The sequence below is a fragment of the Harpia harpyja genome, chromosome 12, assembly GCF_026419915.1.
Source record: "Harpia harpyja isolate bHarHar1 chromosome 12, bHarHar1 primary haplotype, whole genome shotgun sequence".
NCBI lineage: Eukaryota > Metazoa > Chordata > Aves > Accipitriformes > Accipitridae > Harpia > Harpia harpyja.
In genome coordinates, this window is record NC_068951.1 from 31055812 (window position 1) to 31071548 (window position 15737).

Below are 15737 nucleotides of genomic sequence, written 5' to 3' on the forward strand. Positions count from 1 at the left end.
GACAGCTGGTCTCAGTGCTAGAGAAACAAGACTGAGACTCAAGAGACTTAGGCTGTTCCTAATTCTGCTGGGCTCTATACAGAGGTTGCGTTTCAACAATTTTCCTCTTACTGTCTGGCCTTGAACAAGACAGCATTTTTGAGGCTGCTTTTATAAAATGAGGTAAATGTAATAATTCACCTACTTTACTAAGTCCAGACTGATTAATTCCCAATGAGATAGAGGAAACAAGTTAGGTATAAGTTGTTTTACTAGCTAAGAGGGTTAGAGTGGCATGAATTTACATGCAGATTTGTACATATGCATAAATACACACATATACAACTTCTGCTCACAGCACAGAAGGGAAGGATGTGCCATATGTGTATTTCCACAAATAAGCATGATGGAATTTTTTTAAGCTTTCCATAAATAAACTACAACTGGGAGCAAAGAAAAAAGCAGAATTTCATTATAAAAAGGATTAATTTTCTAAATCTCTGAGGAGAATAAATGGAGTTGTTCTAGGCATGGAAATGAATTTTTTTTATTATTGTACTTGCTATATTAAGTGTAGTTGGATCAATATGATAGGCTGTCTTGTAAATATATGCAGTTCTTGACTGTGCTTTTCTACATTTAGTTATTTTGTGCTGTGTGGTGCTTTGAATGCAACTATATGGCCAGATATGTAGCTAATGGTGTTTAGTGATTGGTCTAAAAAACACTAGAAACTGTCTCCCCTGTATCTGAGTTATGGCTGAGTAGGTTAGAAAGATCCCCAGCTTATGAATATCCCCTAAGTCCAGGAGGTCTCCTGGCAGCCTTGCTGTTCATGAAATCTGTCTTTGTCACAAACAGCAAATCTTGGGCTATGGAATATCACAATCTCATTATGGGATGTCATCCCACAGCACAAATACATTATTCTCAGTGGATTTACAAACAGCATAGCCAACACTGCCACCCAGACATGACAGATGTACTGGGTCCAGATTTACGCCGAAACATGATTTACACTTGTCAGGACAGTGGCAAGAACAGGCTGCAGAGAAGACTAGCAATACTGTCGAGAGAGTTTCTCCTTCATGGTTCCTTAGACACCATAATCCCTGTCCTGAACCATGGGAAGGGGGAGGGAGCAGCTCTCCCTTGCTCTTTCAATTACAGCTGGATTTAGGGAATAATATCCTGCTCAGTATTTCTGTCTGCAGGGCCTGAGCTGTGCCATCCACCTATGGGAGCAAAGTGTATTACCCCCCACCAATAAATAAGCCTTGTAGTGTTCTTGTCAGCCCAGTCCATGGATCCTAGAGATGTATCTTAGAGGGTGAAGGATAATGTCTGTGTGTCGTGGTTTAACATTATCCCTCACCCTCTAAGATACATTTGATTTCCCATTCCTTGCACCCGCATCCAGTGAACTTCTGTCCAAAGGGCTCAGGCCATGCACAGAGAGCAGGGAGAGAAGGTTGTGCTGGTCTGTGCTGACTGCCTACCCCTAGGCAGTTCCACCCTCACAAGCACATGCCCTTCTCCAAGACTTTGCAGCAGTATGCAGTTCCCATTACCCAACTGCTACCAGCAGCAAAGCACATCCAGTGCCATGTAGGGAATGACAGGCCTATAGCACAAAAAGCTAGAAGCTGAGCTCTTCAAAGGAGAAATCCTATGGGTTTCTGCTCCTGTAGGGCTATGGGAGTGGTCTGGAAATTCACTAAACTAGTTGCTATGTTGGGTTGTCAAAGGAACCAGATTAGGCAGGAGACAAGAGAGGGTTTTATTCACACAGGAGGTGTCAAATTGTACTGTGTGGAGTGTGTCTCAGTACCACCTTGCACTCCCAGGGGAACCACCCTCAGTGGCTTTCCAGGCACTCTTTGCATGCCAGGGCAAATATCCCTTGGCCACACTGTCTGCTCCCTAGTTGAAGGCAGAGCTGTTGGCTTTGCTGATGCTTGAAATCCATCCTCCAGCTCAAGCTCTGTAGCAGCCTACAATCCAGACCTGAGCTGCAAAGGGAGCTGTCCTCACAGCATGTGTTAGGGTACCCTGCATAGTTAGGATACCCTTTCAGTCAGTTGTCCATTTACTGATGTAGGCAGGCTATCCAACATCCCAGTGAATGAGGAACAAAATGCTAATAACAAAAATAATACCAGTAAGAACAAGTTGGTTTTATTTAATTCAAGAACTGGCCTCCCTAAGAAGGAGAAACATAATTGTCTGGGAATGAAGGCAAATCAAACTGAAATGGGGAAATAGGCTCCACCAGAGTCTAAAACAAATGTGAGCAGACCTCCAGGGTTCTGTGAGATGAGACAAATGAGAGAGGAAATGATCCACTTAGAGCTAGAGGAGTCCAGATACCATATTAGCATAGAGGGGACAGCAGGAAAGGCCTTAGGGGATGTCTGCAGAGCTCTGTCACCCACAGAGCTAGCAGGACTGATGGTACTCGGCATCATGGCAGCCTGTAAGGCCAGCAGGGACTCACTGTTTCTAGGGCACAGGGAGGAGACTTTCACAGTTTCTTAATTAAGGAGGCAATCAGAACATTCTTGCACAGGCATATGGGGCAGGAGTGTGGGGTGCTGCTGGGAAGAGGACATACTCTGCTTTCTGGAGGTAGGAAAAGCAGTGAGGGCTGCCCTGAGGGAGTAGGGAAGGAAAGGACCTTGCCTGGGATGTAAGCAGAATTTGGAGAGATGAGTGTGAGTCTTGGACCTCACCCTGCCATCTCAAATGGGACCTGGTCCTCAAAAAGGGGGTACTCTTCAACCTTTGCCTATGGTTTGGACTATTATGCATCCCTAAAACATAGTACCCTTTCACATGAGCAGCAGGCCACAGTGAAGCGCTGAAGTGAGCTCTTGATCCAAATTCAAGGCCACCCTGGGTCAGTGATCCTCTAGCCCAGCAAAATGGAAGCAAAGCAGAACAGAGCTGGCATATCTCCAACCAGCAATTTACAACCTAATTTCCATTTCTCAACTATGGGCATTTTAAGCCCAAAGCCTTTCTGAGTAAAGTGTCTGTGAAAATCAGGGCCTTTCCAATCCAGAGAGTTTGTTTATAGCTCAGGTCTGCGTGAGTCTAGTGCCTGAATTTCCCATCTGTGAAATTTTAATGGGTGAGCCATAGAAAGAAGAGGGTTCTGCGCGGTTTTACAGTAAAATCACGCATTTATGTTTTAAATATGAGATATCCGCTGTGTAAAATCACAGTCAAGTACAAGGTGAGAAAATGAAGAAGTGAAAAGAAAATGAAAATTAAATTTAAAAAATACCTGCATGACAGTGAAAATCTGTTGACAGATTACAGTTAAGTTCCTATGGTCACCAGTGCAACTAGTCTTGTCTCCTTGGATAGAAGTTAGTAAGCTAGATGATCACTTATGTCTTCATTTCTACTGGGGATACCTTTTTTTGCAAAGTTCATGCCAGCACTGATTAATTCTGGGCTTTAATCATAAAAAAAAAAAAAAAGGAAGCGACTCTTGAAATGCTGAAAAAAAATTCATACAGAGGAGAAATGAATAGTGTTGCCTATGCAATGGCAATGTGATGTCCATTTACAAATTATGTGTATCAGACACTGCCTCTCCCTAAAACAGAGCATGTTTGAATTCAGTGTATAATTGTTTTTCTAACCCAGGGAAATGGGAAATCACATGCCCACCTGGGAAATGAGCACCTCTAATGGCAAGACAGCGGCAGAAGCAGCACACAGACGTTGCTATATCTCATTAGGTCAGACTTGTGGGCGAAATTCCCCAAATTAAATCTCTACAGCCAGTGTTGCAGCATGATTAATATGGGTCCTGGTGCAGGGAAAAAAGTGGGGCTCCTGTCCAGCCAGTCCCCAGTACTCAACTCCCCATTTGCCATCTTTTTAGGGCAGCACCCAGGCTGCTGCACTGAGGGTCTTGTTGCTGTGTGCTTTGTGGCTGCATGCTCCCACACAGCTTTGAAATTTATCTGGACCTGTTTCTCTTGACAGATGAAAAAAATTGCTTCTGAATGCAAAGATACATAAGATACAGCTGTGAATAATAGCTACCCCTGAGCCCAGTATTTCACCTCGTTGCCTAATCGGTTGGAAAGAGAGGCAGGAGCCTTCTTGATGGTTAAGGGACTGAAATATCGATGTTTCTGTGCTGAATTCATGCTTCACCATAGCCTGTCTCTGAGCCTAGGCATTTCTGCTCACCCAAGATGTACTGACATTTACCTTCTACAATTCATTACTCTTTGGCTGTCCATGGGAGCAGCACCTCTTGAAATTCAGGTGATGTAAGTAGGTATCCAAGTATGAACTTCCTTTGATTTGGCTTCATAAAATGGTTCAGGGTTGCCCAGAGGGAGACACTCTGCTTTTGGGTTACCAGCACTTCCACCTGGAGTGAATCAAGAATAGCTTTTCCACTTTCACCCTGCGACTTACCATCTTGCAGCCTGCCTTTCAAAATCTCACTGACTAGCAGTCCCTGAGGTCATACATTACATCATTACCAGAGCAAGGGCAAAGACCCAGAGCGGGGGAAGAGTCCTGTGAAACCGCTTGGCCATGAGGCAGTAGGAAATGGCTGCCACATTGCTCAAGGCTATTGGTTAGAGCCCAATTTTCATCTCCAAGCAACTCCAGTCTCATCTACATCCTGCCTGCAGTGCTTTGCCAGGAGCCCCATATATCCCCTTCTGTTATGCTCTCTCGATCACAACAACACTCTGTTACTTCATCCTGGGTTCTGCCTCATGACATCCCATCCATGGCAGAGTGCAGTCAATAAATGGATTTACCTTGAGATATTCAGTGGGTGTTAGATCAGCTCCAAAGTGTACTGGTGGCTCTTCCTAAACAGCATGTGTCTTAACTTTGCCAGGCAACCTTTCCAAGTGTCTCTGCTTAAAGCTAACCTTCTAAACCCTCCTTTCAGCATCTGGCTGAAGCGCCAGAGCCTTCTGAGAGCTTTTGCTGACTGACATTACTGATACTGCAGCCACATCTCCAACATGTCAAAATACACATTTTGTTTGGAGCGGGAAACTGTTGGGCTGAATTTGTGTGCAGCAGGAACGGAGTTTTGCTATGAAGTTTGTTGTCTGTAGTACAAGGAAAGGTTGTATTTTGTTTATGGGTGGTAGACCTGTGAATAAATACATCATTAGTGCCCATAATGCCAACACTTACTTCTGCTCTACAATAAAAGTGAAGCATTTCATGACAGTCAGAAATAGGGCAAGGCAAATATTGGCCTTTTGAGACTCTGGAAAGCTCCTAGGTCTTTCACTCTGTGTGTATGTGTGTGTTTTCACTGGCTGCGGCCAAAGCCTGACTCTGTTTCCATAGCTTTCAGTATTTCACTTTGAGAAGAGATGATTTTCCCTCTCTACTCTCATAAGACCCCACCTGGAGTACTGCATTCAGCTCTGGGGCCCCCAACATAAGAAGGACATGGACCTGTTGGAGCGAGTCCAGAGGAGGGCCATGAAGATGACCAGAGGGCTGGAGCACCTCTCCTATGAAGACAGGCTGAGAGAGTTGGGGTTGTTCAGCCTGGAGAAGAGAAGGCTCCGGGAAGACCTTATAGCAAGCAGCCTCTGGTACCTAAAGGGGGCCTACAAGAAAGCTGGAGAGGGACTTTTTACAAGGACATGTAGTGATAGGACAAGGAGTCATGGCTTTAAACTGAAAGAGGGTAGATTTAGATTAGATGTAAGGAATAAGTTCTTTACTGTGAGGGTGGTGAGGCACTGGAAGAGGTTGCCCAGAGAGGCTGTGGATGCCCCATCCCTGGAAGTGTTCAAGGCCAGGTTGGATGGGGCTATGAGCAACCTGGTCTGGTGGAAGGTGTCCCTGCCCATGGCAGGGGGCTTGGAACTAGGTGATCTTTATGGTCCCTTCCAACCCAAACCATTCTATGATTCTATGAGAAAAATGTCTGCAGTTATCCAGCTTGGTCAAGGGTAATCAGACTCAAATATGGTGACAATGCAGGACAATGCCTACCATGTCCCTGATGCCTTGAGTTTCACAACAAAAGGTTTAGATAGGTTGAAGGGTCTACTGAAACCATGCCAATCAACCTGTGACAGATGGTACATATCTGAGATTTCTACAGGCCTTCCACATGAAGGCAGAAAAATAACATAAACTTGTGATTTTCACTTCCTTGAAAGTCTCCTTTCCTGCAACACCAACAGAAATGTAATGCTGGGTGAATGTGGGTGCAGGACTCTCCATCTGTCATGCTGGCCAGTATTGCCTTGTTTCTGTGTTTTTTCACAGACTTATGCTTGTGTAAGAGTTCTCTGAGGCAGAGATCCTCCTTTTTTTTTTTTTTTTTTGGCACAGCATCTGACACAGTAGGGTTTGAATTCATAACCAGCTCTTGTATGCTAGCATAAAACATTTCTGACATGAGCACTATTTAAGAACAAATCAGACTTCTAAACCCACATGTTGCTTTTGCGTTAGGCTTCTGTGTACAGGTGAACTCTATCCTCTGAGATCTCATTATGGGGCAGGGCTTCATGCTCTGAAGATGTGGCAGAGGCAATGATTTAGGGAATTCTCATGCCCTACATCTCACCCCACCTACCCACTTGGTTTTATCAGTACAACTGTTTCTGAGGCCCGTGCTAAGAACCAGAATAAGGAATTGATCTGGCTTTATGAAGAAGAAAAAGGCTAAAGAATGAAACTGTATATTCACTGCTGGCCCACTAAGCAAAGTCTCCGACTCTCTACAACCAAGGGAGTTCATTGCAGCAAGTGAATGGGAACCAGCAGTAGTACTGGGTTGACTGTGGGAGCCAGTATGGCTGCTTAATGCTTGATATGCTGAAACACAGTCTGGATATGATGCTCTGAATTCTTGTCTTGCTTCCAGTTTCTCTTTCACCCCATTAAGGTAATAAAACCTCCTACCCACTTATTAAGAGCCAGCTGTCTCTGCTCTTAGGGGAGATGTTGGTTAGGAGAGAGTATGAGCACTGAAATGATGCTCATTACCTGAATTGGCAGAGGTGCAAATCTGGGTCAACAGGGACTGGTCAGGTCAGGCCAGGCCAGGGGTGTTGCAAGACTCTGTTTCAGTGCTACACTTAGCTGCTCTGCTTCACAAGCACTGATCTACTTTCTTTTTCTTTCATCTCATGCAGAGCACAGAGTGCAAGGGGACAGGTGCTCTGCTTCCTGTGATGAGCTGAAGTTGATGACTCCTAGTTTGCTCATCTGTGCAGCAAAGAAATCAGTCAGTTGAGGTAACACACTGACATGCATTTTGCCCCAAAGCCTCTCCAGCTAGAGCTGTGAGAATGGCTTTTGTTCTGCCACAATGGAGAGGAGATTTCTCATGTATATTTTAAACCACGTGCTGAAAGCAAGGACTGATCTTCCTTGCTAAATCCAGAGAAATTCTATTGAACTCAGTGAAAATTGCATCTGAAATCTCTCAGTGATAACAGGATCAGGTCTTGCAAGCTCTCTTTTATGCCTGTAGGGTTAATTGCCATTAGCAAATTAATTTTCATTTGCTTCTGTCTAAATGAGCCAAGAGAATCCAGCCATCATTACAAATAAGCGTACTAACACTGGTAGCATTGTCCTTTCCTGTCTACTGCTTCTTTCCTGTCCTGACTTGATTTGGACACAAGTGACATCAGTCGCTTCCGGAGTGATTGCGGCCAGGGTAAGTGGATGTGGCAGAGAAAGGAAATTGCAAGAGGACCTGACCCAGCAGAGAAGCAGGGAGACACTGCCACAAATCAGTCCAGGAGAGGACTGTGCACATCTGCAAATCTAAGGGAAGAAAGAATGTGATTTTATGGCATGACTTGTAATGTAAGAGACTGTAAATTCATCTATAATCCGGAGTGGACTAAAAATTTCAGCAGACTGTTGACGGAGGATGTGTCCACTTACCTCATGCTCTTACCTCACATATAACTACAGAACATCTGATGGCTCCTGGGTATGAATAAAATTGGCAGGTGCTCTTGTGTTGTCGTTGTCTGCCTCATCATTATAGCTACCGTTCCATCCCATCCTTAATTTTGATAACTGAGCAGGTACAAATTCTTGCATCTGCAAGGATTTGCACACACAAAATTGTATTTTAAATTTGGAGGCCTCTTTTCACCCTCTGCTTTCACAGGAGAGTGCACAGCTGCCGACTATGTTTCCTTCTGGGGTGGAGGACCCTCAAGTCAGCAGATAAACAACTTTAAAACTTCTTTACTCTGGCAGGCTCACACAGATCTGCTTGAGGAAGCCACACTGCAGTGGAATGTCCCAACACAATGTAGGCTGGTTAGAAAAGGCAACCTGATGTAGTTAGAGAAACCTGCCAGCAAGAAAATGTGATTTAACTTACCCCTGACATCTTCATTGTAGGGGGCTATATGGGGAGAACCGGTGACAGCTACCCAAATTTTACAGTAAATCATGCTGGTGTTATGGAGATAGACAGACAACTGACTGGCTGACCAACCTTTTGTCTTCAATACACGGTCACCAGTGTCAACTCCCCAACATGCTGCGAGGCACAGTTTTGATTACAGCTTTCCTGCTGGAAATTGAGTAAATATACTTAAAACAAAGCAAACTAAAAAGTCACAGTCCATTAACAATAACTGAGAAAGGAAGAACAGGATAGATCAAGGAGTCAGGAGCTAAATTACCTGTGGAGAGCATAGATAGATAGAGATACACAGATCAGACAGTACCATAGTCACCAGTCACTGTGTATTACAGCCAAAATGTTGGTCAGCCAGCCACCTATCCACCTCCGTAACACCTCTGCATCATGGATCTGCCCGTCTCTGCTTGCCTGTTACACACAATGCAGTGGGTATTAATGACTCAATAAATTTTGCTTATAATATACCTGGGTTGGCCTGGCTGAAGGCATGATTTGTTGTAGTTTTATCCATAACATTTTGCAAACTGTTCTTGTGTCTCTGTTTTACTCTTCCATGAGCAGCTGTTAGACTTTTTCTTCTGCAAACTTAAAGTCTTTATTTTCTTCTCCTCTAGCAGCATGTTGTTTACATGCCCTGATTGGAGTAATCAAAGGAACTTGAGAGATGGCTGGTTCATTCAGTTTGATTTTCTGCATAAAGGTAGGCACTTCCTTTAAACCTCGGAGTAATGTTATATAGGCTTCCTCAAATCTCCCTTTTCCCACAAAATGAAGAAGCCAGTTTTGCCCAGCTCAAGGTAGCATTCTAAGTCAGATTGTAGCTGTCTATACATCAGTGGCAAATGCAAACATATGCACTGAATTGCTATCACACTGGTCTCATGGCCACTGTCTAGTTTCATCCAGCTGCTTCATCTACTTCAGTTCAGAGCTCTATGGATCTGTGAGGAACTCTTTTTATTTCCTGCATACATAGGGTCTAGCTGCCATACATTAATCTAATACAAACCATAAAAGCACAGTACAATTTACAGCTAAGTTGCTGAGGTATCTAAACCTGTTCCAGTGGATTTCCTGATGTTAAAGCTGATGTTTTAGCAGAGCTTTTGTTATAGCTGTATAAAAGCATCTCTGCACTGTGACAGACAATTCTGAGACAGTTTCCCTGCCATGCCCTTGTTTCAGCATACAGCAACTTGAAAAGTACATGGTGGAAGGAGGGAACGTGTTGGTGACCTCTGGCCACACAACATAATGCCCACATTAGGACATGTCATTGTGCACATCTAGTTTCATAATGCAGATGGGCAAGCAAGCCTATCATGTTTAATCAAACATGCATGCATACTATTGTTTTAGTCACAAGTGGACCAAGATGAAACCATGGGTACCTTCCAAGGTCCTTTGTAAGCAGTAGCGTTCCTCCTTGGCAAATAGATTGGGAAGGAGTCCAGTGGACATCTTTCCTCATGATTTTCTCAGGTGAAATGAGGCAATTTCTCAGCTCTGGGATGCCTTCTGGAATATATCAGCTAGCCATTGCTCTGTAGTTACTCCTAATGCACTTTCAGGACTCCTGTCCCACTTTGGATTTCCTCTAAGCTGTACATAGTCACACAATGAAGGAGAGTGAATGAATGCTGTAGGAAAGTCTGTTGGGCCCCCAAATTTATGAAATTCAGGCTGGTGAGTGGGCTGGGATGCTGACCTGGATCAGGATTGAAATCTTGGCACTTAGCTACATCTCTAGGAGCTAGCAGCTAGGACTGACAGATTAAGTTATTTGCTATTTCTCAGGCAACAGCTCCCAGCCTCCAGTGTGCATTGTCCTGTACCAGAGAGTTTTGTGAGGTTCTGTATCCATTTGTTCCTGTTTATTTTCTGTCATCTAGTCTGTGTGCAGGACACAGACAGCACAGTGGACCAGTTTCTCGTGGCTTTCTCCTACTCTGACCATGTATGCCAAAACAAGTCTTTGGAAATACCTCCTCCATGGGCACCTCCACCCCTCCCCATCTGCAACATAAACACCTACCTAGGCTTCTCAGCTTTAGAGCAGAGCACAATAGGGAAAAAGGGCACACAGAGGTATTGTTAGACACCTTGTTCTTCCCTACACTCGTGGCTTGAATACTGGCTAAAGCAACAGAAAACTAGGCTATGAGAGGGACAAAATCACACTGGAGAGGAGGTGTATACAACCATATGCAGGCAAGGCATATGGACAAGGTGTCAGGCTTTGTGTCTTGCATGAGTGGGATAGGAAATTTCCTTCTTAGTTTGCAACTTCTCTCCTACCCTTATTGCTAGCATTGCCTGCTGCCTTACTGTGTTTCACTGGTGGACAAGGTTATCCCTTCCCCTCCAAACCACATCATATGACTTGAGCTGTGACTGGAGGAGGACAGGCATGGGCCAATCCACTGCAAACCTGCATGGGGTCTGTGCCAGGCAGTGGAAGGCTTTCCTGTGCTAGTGCCCCATGTTGTCAGCTGAGGACTTCATCTAACAAGGGATTCTTTATGTTCTAATGCCAGGAAGTAATGTAGAAAAACACAATGAAAATGAATACTTCTCTGAGATATGTTGTGCAAGCCAACCTGGAGAGGACAACACTGTAATCTTTTTGGTGTTATTGTAACATATTGCCCATAAGGAATAACAAATATCAACTTCAAATTAACTGTGATACACACACTGAAAGCTAAGTGGAGTAAATGAGGAGAGACCAGAGATAAAACAGGCTGCTCTCCAGATATTATTCTGAAAATTAAAGTGAGTGGATGGAAGATATACATCACAAAAATAATCTATTATGCTCAGTGTACTAGAGCAGAACTTTCACCCTTTTAAACTCTCATTAAAATGCAGCCATTTTTGTTTCAAAGGATTAATAAGTTGGCTCTAAAGAGAGAAGAAAAATGTGATTCATGGTGTGCTTGGAATTAGATATTGTTAATTGAAAATAACCTTAGGCACTCACACAGTGCTTTTCAGCTCAAAATATTGAAACTAGGTTTTTTTGTGGATGAAATTCATTCATGTAAAGGGGCTGCTGAAAGACATGTGTGCAGCAAAATTTTCACCAAAAAGTACTGTGGGAGATCTTGTATGCTTACACTGTGCACTACGGCAAACATCAGCTTTGGGCAGAAGGTTTTTGAAAATGTGGGGACTCACTGTCACATAGGAATAAAACACCTGTCTGTAAAAATAGCAGGAAATGATTTATGATGGTTTGGCTACAGCTGAACGGATATTTGTACAGCTAGCTAAAACAAACCCCTTGGAAACTCTGGAAAAAACACACTGGTGCAGTCTGAGTTCTGTCACTTCGAACACGGAAAAATATCATTGTGAAATGACAACTTTGTAGCCATGTGCAAACTCCTAATCAAAATGAATGTAGAGAAGAAATTACTAGTGGTGGTTGTTGTCCACTGCAAACTTTCTGATGCTCTGAATCCTCCAGTTTAGCAGGGGGGTTCAGAGCATCATAAAGTCCACTGTGGTCAACAGCCACAACAAGGTTCCCCAAAGGACATCCACAAGAGCTCAAAGGTAGGCAGACTGTTTAGGGACTTCATGAATTAGTGTCAGCAGCACTCAACTCACCTGGATAGCAAACGATGCTTCTGCTTGGCAAGTGGGGAAACAGGAACACACAGTGTGGTGGCTTGCCTAAGGTCACAGAACAATTTAGTCTAGAGTAAAATGAAAAACCCTCGTGTCGTGCCCTTTCCCCCACCCTCCCAGTGTCAAATGAAGAAGGAGCACCATTCACGAGTTATGATAATTTTACAAAGCATCCAGCAAAAGCCATTAAAATTAATAAAAACAGAAACAGCTAATTCAGAGAGTGCTCTGTTCTTCTTTGGTCTCTGGAGTATTACAATGACATTTTGTAGTGGTGCTGTGAGGATTTATGGTTTATTTGCTTGTACAGTACTTGCATTGATGTGTTGGAGTGAAGATTTAGTTTTGTGAGCCATTTGTTTCTGAACTCATTGCGACCTACTTTAAGTTTGCTAAGTGGCTGCGATCACACTTTGGTACATGGAGGCAAAATAGGTCATTGGTATCAATGCTAGGCCAGGAAATTTTGCAATGTGCCACCAGATGAAATAAATCACTCTGAAGTAAAAATGAAGAGGGCACCATGCACTGAGAGGAAGGATCGGTTTGAAGTGGAGAGAGCAGGATGACATTTTTCATGTGGCTAATTGATGCAGTAATTCCAGCAGGAAGTCTTGTTACTGGTGAGTGTATCCAACACCTCCAAACCCCCCCCGGGAAGCAGAGGTGGTGAACATCTTTGATAAGCCATTTTCTGTGGGCTTCCATTCTTCGCTAAGGCAAGGGATAGCTTCTCACAGCCCTCCTAGACTCTACTGACCTTCTTGTACCATCAGCTGGGATCTGCCATCTACAGCTCCTGGAAATAGGAACAGCTACCTTTCACACTGTGTCTGGGAGGCAGATAATGAGATAGGGAAAGATACAGGTACAAGAATCAGTGAAGACAACTAAATCCAAAGTGCTGTATTTTGTACCCAACTTTAGCTCTGGCTTCTCCAAGGAAGAGCTAGCTATAAGCTGCATGTAAAAGGCCAGTGACACTAAAACACTGGGCTCTGAAGAGATCTGGGAATGAGAAATGCCACACAGTAGAAGCTATTACTGTTGTCATTTTGCTGTGGGCAGTTTTCTCTCAGCCTCGAAGAGTGCTAGAGGAAAAGCATGGAGCAGAGGAGGCTGGAGGAAAAACCATTAGGATGGCCAGAGAGGGCACTGCCTGGAGTGGCCTTATGATAGGGCTATGGACAAGTGTCTTGTACCAGAAACCTAGGCAAGTCAGTAAAAAAGCTCTTATTGTTCTCAGCAAGGTCAGGATTTCACAGAGGCCTGACCCTCAGCTTTATGTAGTCCAAAGTATAGGTCACAGCCTCACAAGGGGAGCTCCAACAAAGCATGGCACAGGAGTGATTTTTGCCTTTAAGCTCTTCGATATGTCGCCATGGCTTTTATGACCCATTCTTCTCTCATATGTGTGACCTCTTCCCAAAGCTCCACAGTGAGTTCCCTGCAGAGGTCATTAGTACCTCTCCTGGGGCAGCAAACACAGAGACAAGGGGCAAAGAAACGTTTGGGTTTCACAGGAGCTCAGCACAACATTCTAGAAACATTGTCTCTGCTTCCTGGAGAAGATATAGGTAGGCACAGAGCTGAGTTCGTCCTCAGATGGCTTTCTAAGCATGTGATGGGAAAAACACCAGCGGTGTTTCAATTAGCACTCTGCAGCTCTCCAGACATGCCATGGTTCTCAGAGCTCTGAGTTCACTACAACACTGAGCCTTCATGTGTTAATGGAGTGGGGCCTGCTGCTGTGTGCAATGCCTCCACAAAGCACACGTTCCCTGCCAGCCCAGAGGGAAAAAAGCAGCAAAATCACTGAACTTGTTTGGCTCTAGCAGAAGGTGGAGTTTGACGTCCTGTTATAAAAATCACAAACAGGGAGCCTAATCCTTGGCCCTCACTGTCTCCTGAAATGAAGTAAATTTCCCACAGAAATGAAAGGAAATTTTATCTGAATAAACCTCCAGAATTTACTGGCTTTACTTTGCTTAAGTAACCAAGGAGAATTTAAACTGATCATTTATTTTCCTGTGGAAAAATCCCATGAACTGTAATAGAGGAGACCCTGAAAGGCTTTTATCTTAATTACTGCAGAAAATTACAGAGAATTAGATCCTTTCTAATGGTTTTCTGAATCATCCTTTGGGATTTGATAGTAGGAATATAATTTGCTATTGAATTGTATAGACTAGTGGAAAAACAATGCCTATAGAAAAGTGTTCACTATCTATTAATGTCTATAGGGCTTCCCTATAAAAGGTTTCTAAAAGCCTTTTATTTACAAATACTTCCAGGGGGTTCTATTATGCTGTACACCTCTGTTTATAATGCACACTCATTAGAGTAAGAAAAGCAAAAATACACAGCAGAGACCAGTGACCTGGTTTCTGGGAAAAAGGATGGTGTGAAATCACAGAAGACCATCCTCATAACCCCATAAAAATGCATCACATAGCCAAGAAAGGCAAAAAAAAGCTAACGTTTTGATCCTGCATGGAGTTACTGCTGGCAGACACTTGTTCCCACCTAAACTCTGCAGCTCTAGGGAGGTGCAAAGAGCTTTACTTTGGATTACAGCTTCAAAGACTAACACTGTAAATTGATAATGAAGTTTGATCACACTCTGGAAGCTTGCATGCAAGAAATCATGACTGCATGTGTAATGCAGCAATAACTGATCAATTCCTTGTTTACGTCCTTTAGCTGAGCAGCTTAGACTTTCAACTGCAAGTACAGATCCCTCCTGAGCAGACTCTACTGTACATAGCCTGTTTCTTTCTCTCCTAGTACTTGTCACACTAACAGAATAGGACTCCCCGAACCTTGCTCTGCACCCTCACTCCCACCTCACAGACATGAATAACTGTCACATAACTATAAGGAGAAGTGGGTCTTAGTTGTGCAGTCATTTGCTACAGATCCAGTCTCACAGTTAACATGCTTAAGCTTCTGAGGAATTCTTGCATTCAGAGCATGGTGGGGTGCTGTCATGCAGTTTGTGTATTTAGGGGTGATGCTAAGCTCCCCTTCCAAACTCCCTGGTCAAGAGGCTTTAAGTAATGGCTATGCAATATCTGCTTTGGGACTTCTCCCTTTGTGATGGGCCTTTCTGTTCCTTTTTCTGCTCATGCTAACTCTGCTTTTGCTCTGTTGTTATAGAACATTGAAGAAAAAGACCTTGCTGAGTGTAGTTGTATGCTTTTCAACAGATTTGTTACTCCACCACCTGATGGGGGACATGCTGAACAGTGCCTGACACTAGCGCTTTCTGCCAGAGTTCCCCTGAGTTTAAGCAGAACAGCTAAGGCTGCCAGATGCAAGTGTTTGCAGAGCTGAGAACAGAAGTCATAGCAAATGTCTAGGCATCTATCTTCATTCACCTCTTGCAAGTTCACAACAGGGAAAATGGAAGAAAGATGACAGCAGCAATGTCAGGATTTGCCTGTGTCTGCAAAAGAGCTGAGGGAAGAGGAAACGCAGTGACTTTCTTCCTAGGTGACAACATGCCAAGCTTTCAGAACAGGAGTCACAGAGGGATTCTAGCACAGAGGATATTGTGGCTTTTTTTTTGAGAAAAATTAAATTGGGAAAATGTTACAAAGGTCCTTCTGTGGCAGGTGTCCCAACATTGCATACCCATGCATTGAAAGTCCACATGACAAAAGGTGTTTGATAATCTCAGACTAAAGGATGT